Here is an 8040-nt window from a genome sequence, read left to right as displayed (position 1 = left end):
TTTGAGAGGTGGGAACAGTAACCAGAGAGGCATGAGGGCAGCTTCATGAGCAGCTGGTAATATTATTTCTTCATCTGGACACTCCTTACATAAGTGCTAACACTTTGGGAAAATGCATTGACTTGCATACTTATGATTTTACTTGTTTTGTGTGAATGTTATATTGCAATAAAAGTTTTTTGAAAGCCAGTTTTCCTTTGAAAGTGTGAGGTCTTTACTTACTTATCCCTGGAATCTAACACTGCTTTTACATTGCAGTGGACAAAGTGAGCTCATACTACAGACCAAATATAATGGATAAATGAGAGCCAGATACACAGAATCGAGGGGGATGTGTTGGTTCTTACAATGCGGCTTAATCTTTTGGGTCATAGACCAACTGAGGATTTGATAATAGTTAAAATAAAAAGAATAGCAATAAAAATTTATACATTCTGTGCCAGGAACTATGCCAAACTCCTTACATTTAATATTTCCTTTCATCTGTGCCACACTGCTGTGAGATGCATTACTATTTTCATTTCATAGATGTGTATCAAGTCTCAGAGAGGTAAGCAACTTGACAAAGATCAAGCACTAAGAAATCTTTAATTCAGGATTCAAACCCTGAAGTTTCTGCTTCTTAAGTTCATCCTTAACCCTTCTGCACACTGCTTATCTTTAGACACTCTTGTCAGGAGAATGTACTTTTTTTCCCTTTCCCTCATCTCTCCTCTCTCTCTCTCACATGCACATTTTCTCTGTTGTTTCAGAGGTTCTTGGACACCATTTAAGAAGTCTTATCCAATTTTTAAAAATTGACAGAGGAAAAATTTTTAAAAGCACTGCACTATGGAAAGGATGCAAATTAAAAATTAATGAAATTTTAATTTTAGTATCTTACAGTCCTTTGTTTCCCCTATAAAGCTTGATGTTGTATCATTTTTCATATTAACATTTTAATTACACAATATTTAATACAATCAAAAGAGTCTATGAAACATAGATGTATGTTGTGCAGCACAATCAAGGAATAAAGTCCTATGAATCTCTCACCTAATATAAGAATTAAAATATCAGCAATACCACTCACCTTTATACTCGACCCTTACCTGTCCCTGCTTTTCCTCTGGAGATATCCACAGTCCTAGAGGGATTTATCATTGTGTTTATCGTGTCTTTACCTTTCAAAAGATTATGTTACTATATATGTATGAACACAATCTATTGTTTAGTTTGTCTTGCTTTTGAGTTACTGCTTGACCCATCAATAACCTAAAGTTTCATATTGCACCATGATTATCATTTTTCCAATGTTTTCAGTTTTATAAAATTTGGTTGCCATAACTTTCTTGTGCACTGAAGTTTTCATCATTATGTAGTGACCCTCTTCATTTCTAACAATGATTTTTGATCTCAATATCTACGTAGTTTCACGTTAGTGCAGCTAGCTAACTCAGCTCTCTGAAGGCTAGAATCTGCTGTGTATATGTATTATCATTTTCTTTCAACCATTCTTTGACCTTAGAGTTGAGTAGTGTCTCCTGTAAATATCATATAGCTTTATTTGCTTTTTATTCAATAATCTTTGTCTTTTAATGAGTAAATTTAGCCAATTTTCACGTATTGTCATTGTTATGTATCTGGTCTTTTTTCTATCTTCTTACTTTGTACTATTTGTCTCACTTTTTCAATGTTTCTTTTTCTTCCTCTTTTGTCTTTTTTTGATTCATATATTTTTAAATAATCTGTATGGCAGATTGTAGTTTCCAAAGATGGCACAATGATAGCTCCTAACCCATGTGCTTTTTTCTTTTTTAACAGAGGAAACTGGCCACTCTGCATGAAAAGGCGGAGATAATTTCTCTAGACCCTTGAAACTCAGATGGACCTTATGCATAAAGGATGACAGAAGTGATACTACACCATTATTTACATGAGTTGGAAGCCACTGCTGCCTGAGTCTTAGAATGCTGGCTCTTGGGATGTTCCCTTTTGGAAACCAGCAGCCTGGTTGTAAGAAGTCCAAGCCATATGGAGAAACCACACGTGGCCACTCCTGCCAACACCAGCTGAACTCCAAGCTGGAAGCCACTATTAACTGCTACTCATGTGAATGAGCCATCATGGACATTCAGCCCCAGCTACCATTTTGACTGCAACTGCAAAAGAACCCCCAAGGAAAACTTCCCAGTTGAGCTCAGTTAACCTATAAAAACTTGAGAAAGATTAACAAACTGCTGTTCTTGGCCACTAGTTTTCAAAGTGTTTTTTTATGCAGCAATAGATACCTGGAATGGAAATGTATCATTGGCTTTGAGACTGGTAGTTGGGGCAAACTGGAAGGTTCCTGAGGAGGCTGTCATGGCAAGCTGGAAGGACCCCCAAAAGACTATTAGTGATAGCCAACAGAGGACACTGTTGATGGGGTCTTGAAGAACAGTGAGGAAAATGATATTGGAGGTTGAAGGAAAGAGACATTTATGTAAACGAAGAAAGTTTGCTAAGTTTTGCCTGAGGTAAGATGGAAAATAGAAAGGGCACCTAATGAACTCATTGATGTGGCTGGAGAGCTTTCCAGGCAGAAAACAGAAATTGTGAGTTGGCTTTCTCTAGCTGCTTATTGTAAAATGTGAGAGAGTGGGGTGAACTAAAGAAGAAATTGTTGTTTTTTTTGAGCTGAGTTAAGAGAAATTAGAGGGCCTTTCCAGGCAGCAAATGAAAACCTGTTTCCAAAAACAGCTTATCCAAGAAAAAATGTGAATGTTTCCTTCCTTCCTCCCTCCCTCCCTCCCTTTCTTTCTCTTTTCTTTCTAAGATTTTGTTGCTTAACTGATGATTAAAAGTATAATTTTGGGGACATCACTTAATGTCTCTAACTCATAATAACTTCCAGTCCTATTATACTTTTTTAATTTGTAAAGACCTTTCATATATATTACTTCAATTTTCCTGACAATCCTGTTGTTAGGTATATAGGGAAGCTATTATTCCACAATTTTAATAACAACAACCATAGCAACTTTTCTTCTTCCTCCTACAATTTTGGAGTTTCTGTGTGCCAGCAGTTGTGTTTTAAAAGGGGGATTTTCTCATCCTCATAGTGGAGTTTTATCATTCATACTTTATGGATAAAGGGTATTAAGCCCAAAAAGGTAAATATCTCAACCTAGAAATAACCAGCAGTTTGACTTAAAGTCCAAACTCCCATTTCATCCTTTCCACTGAGAAGAGCAGGCAACAATTTTAAACCAGGAAGTAACTTTAATATGTGGATCACATTCATCTTAAAAATTTCATACTTGTTCTGTCTCAGTCTATATTTTTCAGACTTCCTGTACCTGAAGCATAATTGTGAAAAATTATTTTATTTTCTCCATTTCTTCTGGACTAGTTAGGAATGTGTCATTAATTAACTAGCTACTTTATTTGTAAAATTAATGGATTATATCAGATGATCTCTAATGCCTCCTTCACTGTTGATTGTTTTTTTAATCTTCAATTTTCTGGCACGTAGGTTTTTTATTCACTATCTGTGGTGCTACCAATGAATTCCATTTGGCCAGCAGATGGGGCTATTGATAATTGAATAGTATTTGCAGGAAGGATGACAGAACTCCTAAAATAGAATCCTTTAATTGATAGATCATTCACTCATCAACTATGAGTTCAAAGAGGTATTTACTGAATGCCTACTGTGTGCCGGGCTTTAGCTGAGGCACAATATTGCAGCTGCTTCAGATTTACATAATTATGATTTTAGCACTCTCAAATTATGATTTACCTGTAGTAAGGGTTTCAAAAAAACCCCTCTACCAAAAAGGAACTTGTTCCTGTGGAAAACTGAATAAAATGAGACTTGTCCCAACTCTAAAGTGCTGAGTTGAGGCCCCAGAGTTAGTGACTTTAGGAATTCATTATTACTTTGCAAAGGAACTGATGTGTCAGATTTTCTGTGTCCTTTTGTGTCAAATGTCTCCTAGAAACTCAAAAGCTGGAACGTGCATCTTATCAAGGCTTTTGTGATCATAAAGAAGATACAGAAGCCCAGGAAAGTTCAATAGTATTGCTAAATTACACATAATTGTGTGTGTGTGTGTTGTCAAACCGTTTAATGCTTTAATTTATATTCAAAATCAGTCTAACTGTTAAGTCCGTGATGGTAGGAGTTACAAAAGCAACTCCTGGCAGCTGCGGTACCAGGTATTGTACCTGCAAGCCATTAAAAAAGAAAAAAAAAAAAGAATATCTTTCCCCTTCAGATGATTAAAAAACTTTTTTTAAAAAATTGAGGAAAAGTTGTTACACTAAATCTAAAATGATTTGCAAGGGATTATTTCTTAACAAATGGCTTGAAGTAGTCTATTCAAAAATTGGGGAAACTTTTATTCCATAATGAGTTAGGGAGAAACTTTCGATTTTTTTTTAAAAATCTCATTTTCTCACAGAAAGTTTTTAGTTTTTAATGAACTTGGAAAATAAAAAAAGCTCCTATTTTAAAATAAAAGAAAATTCCAGATCATATAGATGTTTAGTGATAACATTTATGTAAGCAACATACATGTTCAGTTGTAAGATGTTTCTAAATTTCGGTGACAGATACACATTTTTTAATACAAAGCATATTATAGAGTTATGCAGAGTCCTAAGGATAACCTAACAGTCAGAAGTTTTTACTTTAGATGCTGTTTTGTTTTTTTTTCTAGCACAGGTAAGCAGATAGAATCTCAGATATTTAGTTACGACCACATCAGCTGGCTTGCGAACAAGAAGCCACCCATTTTAAGAATGTTTTAAGTGAACAACTTGCAAAAACCAGAGGGATGGAAAAAACTTAACAATGCACAATTGTGAACATTTACAGCCATCATAACCGTGGCTGCAGACTGTTCATGCAGTTCTTCTGAAACGTAATCTCAAAGCAGTATAGCTCAAAATAAAGTTTTAACAAAAAGCATAATTTCTCCACCAATTTATGTGCATCAACCATTTAGTTAACTTTTCTATTGAAAAAAAACGCATTAGAAAACTGGACATCATCTTTCACTATCTCAGTTAACATTCACAATTACAGCATACTCAGGATACAGCACCACCAACGCTGCCCAGGACCAGTTTATACTAAAATTAAGTTCTTTACATCACGTAAATGGTTGTCCGTAACCACTGGCCAGTGTAAATATGAACTAGCATTTCTAGATTGGGGGAGAAACAAACGCTGCTCTGATCATGTGCTCTGCTGCTTCTGTCCAGAGATTCATGCTTAGAAACCTTTCACATTACGCTTGGTTTTGTCAGTTTTCTTGCCCGTGGAGGCTTGGGACTGCTGACCTTGCCCACTGGAAGAGGCTGCCTTTTGCGCTGCTTTCTGCTTTAACATTAACCAGTCAAATGTGTAGTCATATTGGTGATTCAGAGTTCTGAAAAGAACGCGGAACAGCTGCCTCAGATACGTGTAATCCGGGGTTTCCTCAAAGTGCAGCCCACGGCAGTAGTTTAAGTACATAGCAAATTCTGCAGGAAACCCCTTACATAAAACTTCAGGAGAAGTGGACATCTTCTTTTCAGTAATTTTTTCATACTTCTGTTTCCTTGTGGCAGCTTTTATTCCTTGCCATGGCAGGCTGGCTCTATTAAAATACATCAAAACATATCCTAATGATTCCAAGTCGTCTCGGCGACTCTGTGGCATACCAAGATGTGTATTGATGCTAGCGTATCGAGCAGGGCCAGCGACATCTTTATCTTCTCTGAACGGTATGTGTTGCCTTGTCCTGCTGTCTCTGTACTTTTTGGCCAAACCAAAATCAATAAGGAATAACTTATTACTGTTAGGCCCAATACCCATTAAGAAGTTATCTGGTTTAATGTCTCTGTGTATAAAATTCTTTGTATGCACATATTCAATTCTACTGATCATCTGGTCGGCTAACATAAGTATGGTTTTCATTGTGAACCTTCTCGAACAGAAACTGAAGAAGTCTTCAAGGCTGGGGCCAAGAAGATCCATGACGAGCACATTGTAGTCTTTTTCCTGGCCAGACCACCGCAGGTGCGGGATGCCAACCCCACCTTGAAGACTCTGATAGACCTGGCTCTCGTACAGTAACTGAGGACGCCTGACCTTCTGGGATTCTAGCTTCACGGCCACTTCCTCACCGCTGGTGATGCTGATCGCCACGTAAATGTCCCCGAAGGAGCCAGATCCGATCTTCCGCAACAGTTTGTATTTCCCTCCGACGACGAAGTCGGCCTGAGAGCCGAGGCTGCTCGCCGCCATCTTGTGAGAGGAAATGGAGGGTGGGCGGCGGCGTGGCGCCGTGGGGGGGGGGGGGGACGGCGGGAAACGGAAGAGGGTCACGTGCCCCCCCGGAACGTTGCTTTGTGCCAGGCTGCAGTTTGGGAGGGCGTTTCCGCCGCTACCCGGCGGGCCTCCTGCGTTCTGGGCGGCTTGGGGAAAGGGTCGCGGGAATCGGGGCGGCGCCAGGCAGGGCCACGGGGCCGTCACTCCGCCCGCAACGCCATCTTGTTCCTCCGGCTCCAGCCAACCTGGAGGGGAAAGGAAATTGGTACCAGCGCCATTATCCCGCCCCCCCCCCCAGGCCTCCCCACCCCCCAGGCCTCCCCACCCCCCCCAGGCCTCCCCACCCCCCCAGGCCTCCCCACCCCCCCCAGGCCTCCCCACCCCCCCCAGGCCTCCCCACCCCCCCCAGGCCTCCCCACCCCCAGTACCAACTAAACCGATGAGTAGAAAAACCCAGATGTTTCTGGAACTTTGCTTTCTCTTTGCCTCTCTTGAAGCTCTCTTATTGGTTTTTAAATACCGGCCATCTTTTTTTCTTTTTTTTTTTTTAAGCACTGGGAATCGAACCGGGGTCTCCGGCATGGCAGGCGACAATTCTGCCACTGAGCCACTGTTGGCCGTCCCGTCATTATTTTTTAAAGAGCCGAGGCACAATACTGCAGTATTAATTATAGGATGGTGGTGATTATACATTACTCTGACATTTGTAGGTAATAGATGTCTCATGTGACAAGCTGCCCCTGGGAGGGAGGGTAAGTGGGGAGTTACTGATTTTGTTTGGAGAATGGGGGGCGGTGGCAAAGGTTTGGTCATGGACAGTGGTGATTGAAGCTCAGTATTGTGAATGGAATTAATAACACTGAATTGAACATATGAAAATGATTAAAATGGGAAATTCTGAGTTGTATATATGTTACCACAATTAAAAAAACAACCAATCAGTTAACTAATTTTGAGAAGATAGAGGCTGCACTGACGTTGACAGTACCACTAAAACTGCTGTAACAATCAAGTAAAGGATTTGTCAAACATTTAAATAACCTCTCAAAGGTAGTCCATGACATACTACCAGTCCTTCCGCTTACTAAGCTTGGACATGTGTTCACTTGCGAAAGGTCGTATGCCCCTTCGTGTAAATGCCTCTTCTCTGAGGTGTCCAGAGGTTGAGTAAACTGTGCAGATCGTCACAAGCTTGTGATATGTCTGGAACCACATGGTTTGGTGTCCTCTGCCCCTGTGCCACACCTGGTCAGCACTTTGAGAAGAACAGACAGATATACCAGGAAAGGCTGACTACCAAGTATCACTGGAGCTTCTGCATCTGGAGTGTGCAGATTTCTTTGTACCCCCACTCCTGGAAAAGGTCATGCAACCAGGTTTTTACTAAAGTAAAACTTTAATAGGAAAATTGCCCGAATATCAGGAAAACTTGTTGTTTTCCTTGTCATTTAAATTCAGTTTGGATCTCTTCCTCTGAGTTTGTTAATCAGTGTTTCTTAACAGACAGGGAGTAAACAGGGAATGGGAAACTGCTGATTCACTGGCCTTAGTGCAGCACTTGATTCTTTACAGCATTTAACCTTCTAAACCCCACATTCTTCCAGGGAACTCCCCTTGAAACCGTCTTCTTTCATTGTTGAAAAGTTTTGTTGTTCAAGGAACCATAGGGAGTAAAAATAGCTAATATTATTGAGCGCATACTGTGTGTCAGACATTGTTCTAAGTACTTTTTGTATATCAACTCACTGCACTGTCAC

The 8040-nt window shown here is 39.9% G+C and overlaps 1 pseudogene; it reads right to left on the bottom strand.

Annotated features, from left to right (window-relative positions):
• Positions 1 to 4488: 4488 nt before the first annotated feature.
• LOC143668443 (casein kinase I pseudogene) lies at positions 4489 to 6305 on the bottom strand (annotated as a pseudogene).
• Positions 6306 to 8040: the final 1735 nt, after the last annotated feature.

The sequence above is a fragment of the Tamandua tetradactyla genome, chromosome 24 (genome assembly GCF_023851605.1).
Source record: "Tamandua tetradactyla isolate mTamTet1 chromosome 24, mTamTet1.pri, whole genome shotgun sequence".
Taxonomy (NCBI): domain Eukaryota; kingdom Metazoa; phylum Chordata; class Mammalia; order Pilosa; family Myrmecophagidae; genus Tamandua; species Tamandua tetradactyla.
Note: the sequence above shows the minus strand (reverse complement) of the source record. Positions and strands in the feature narration are given on the sequence as shown.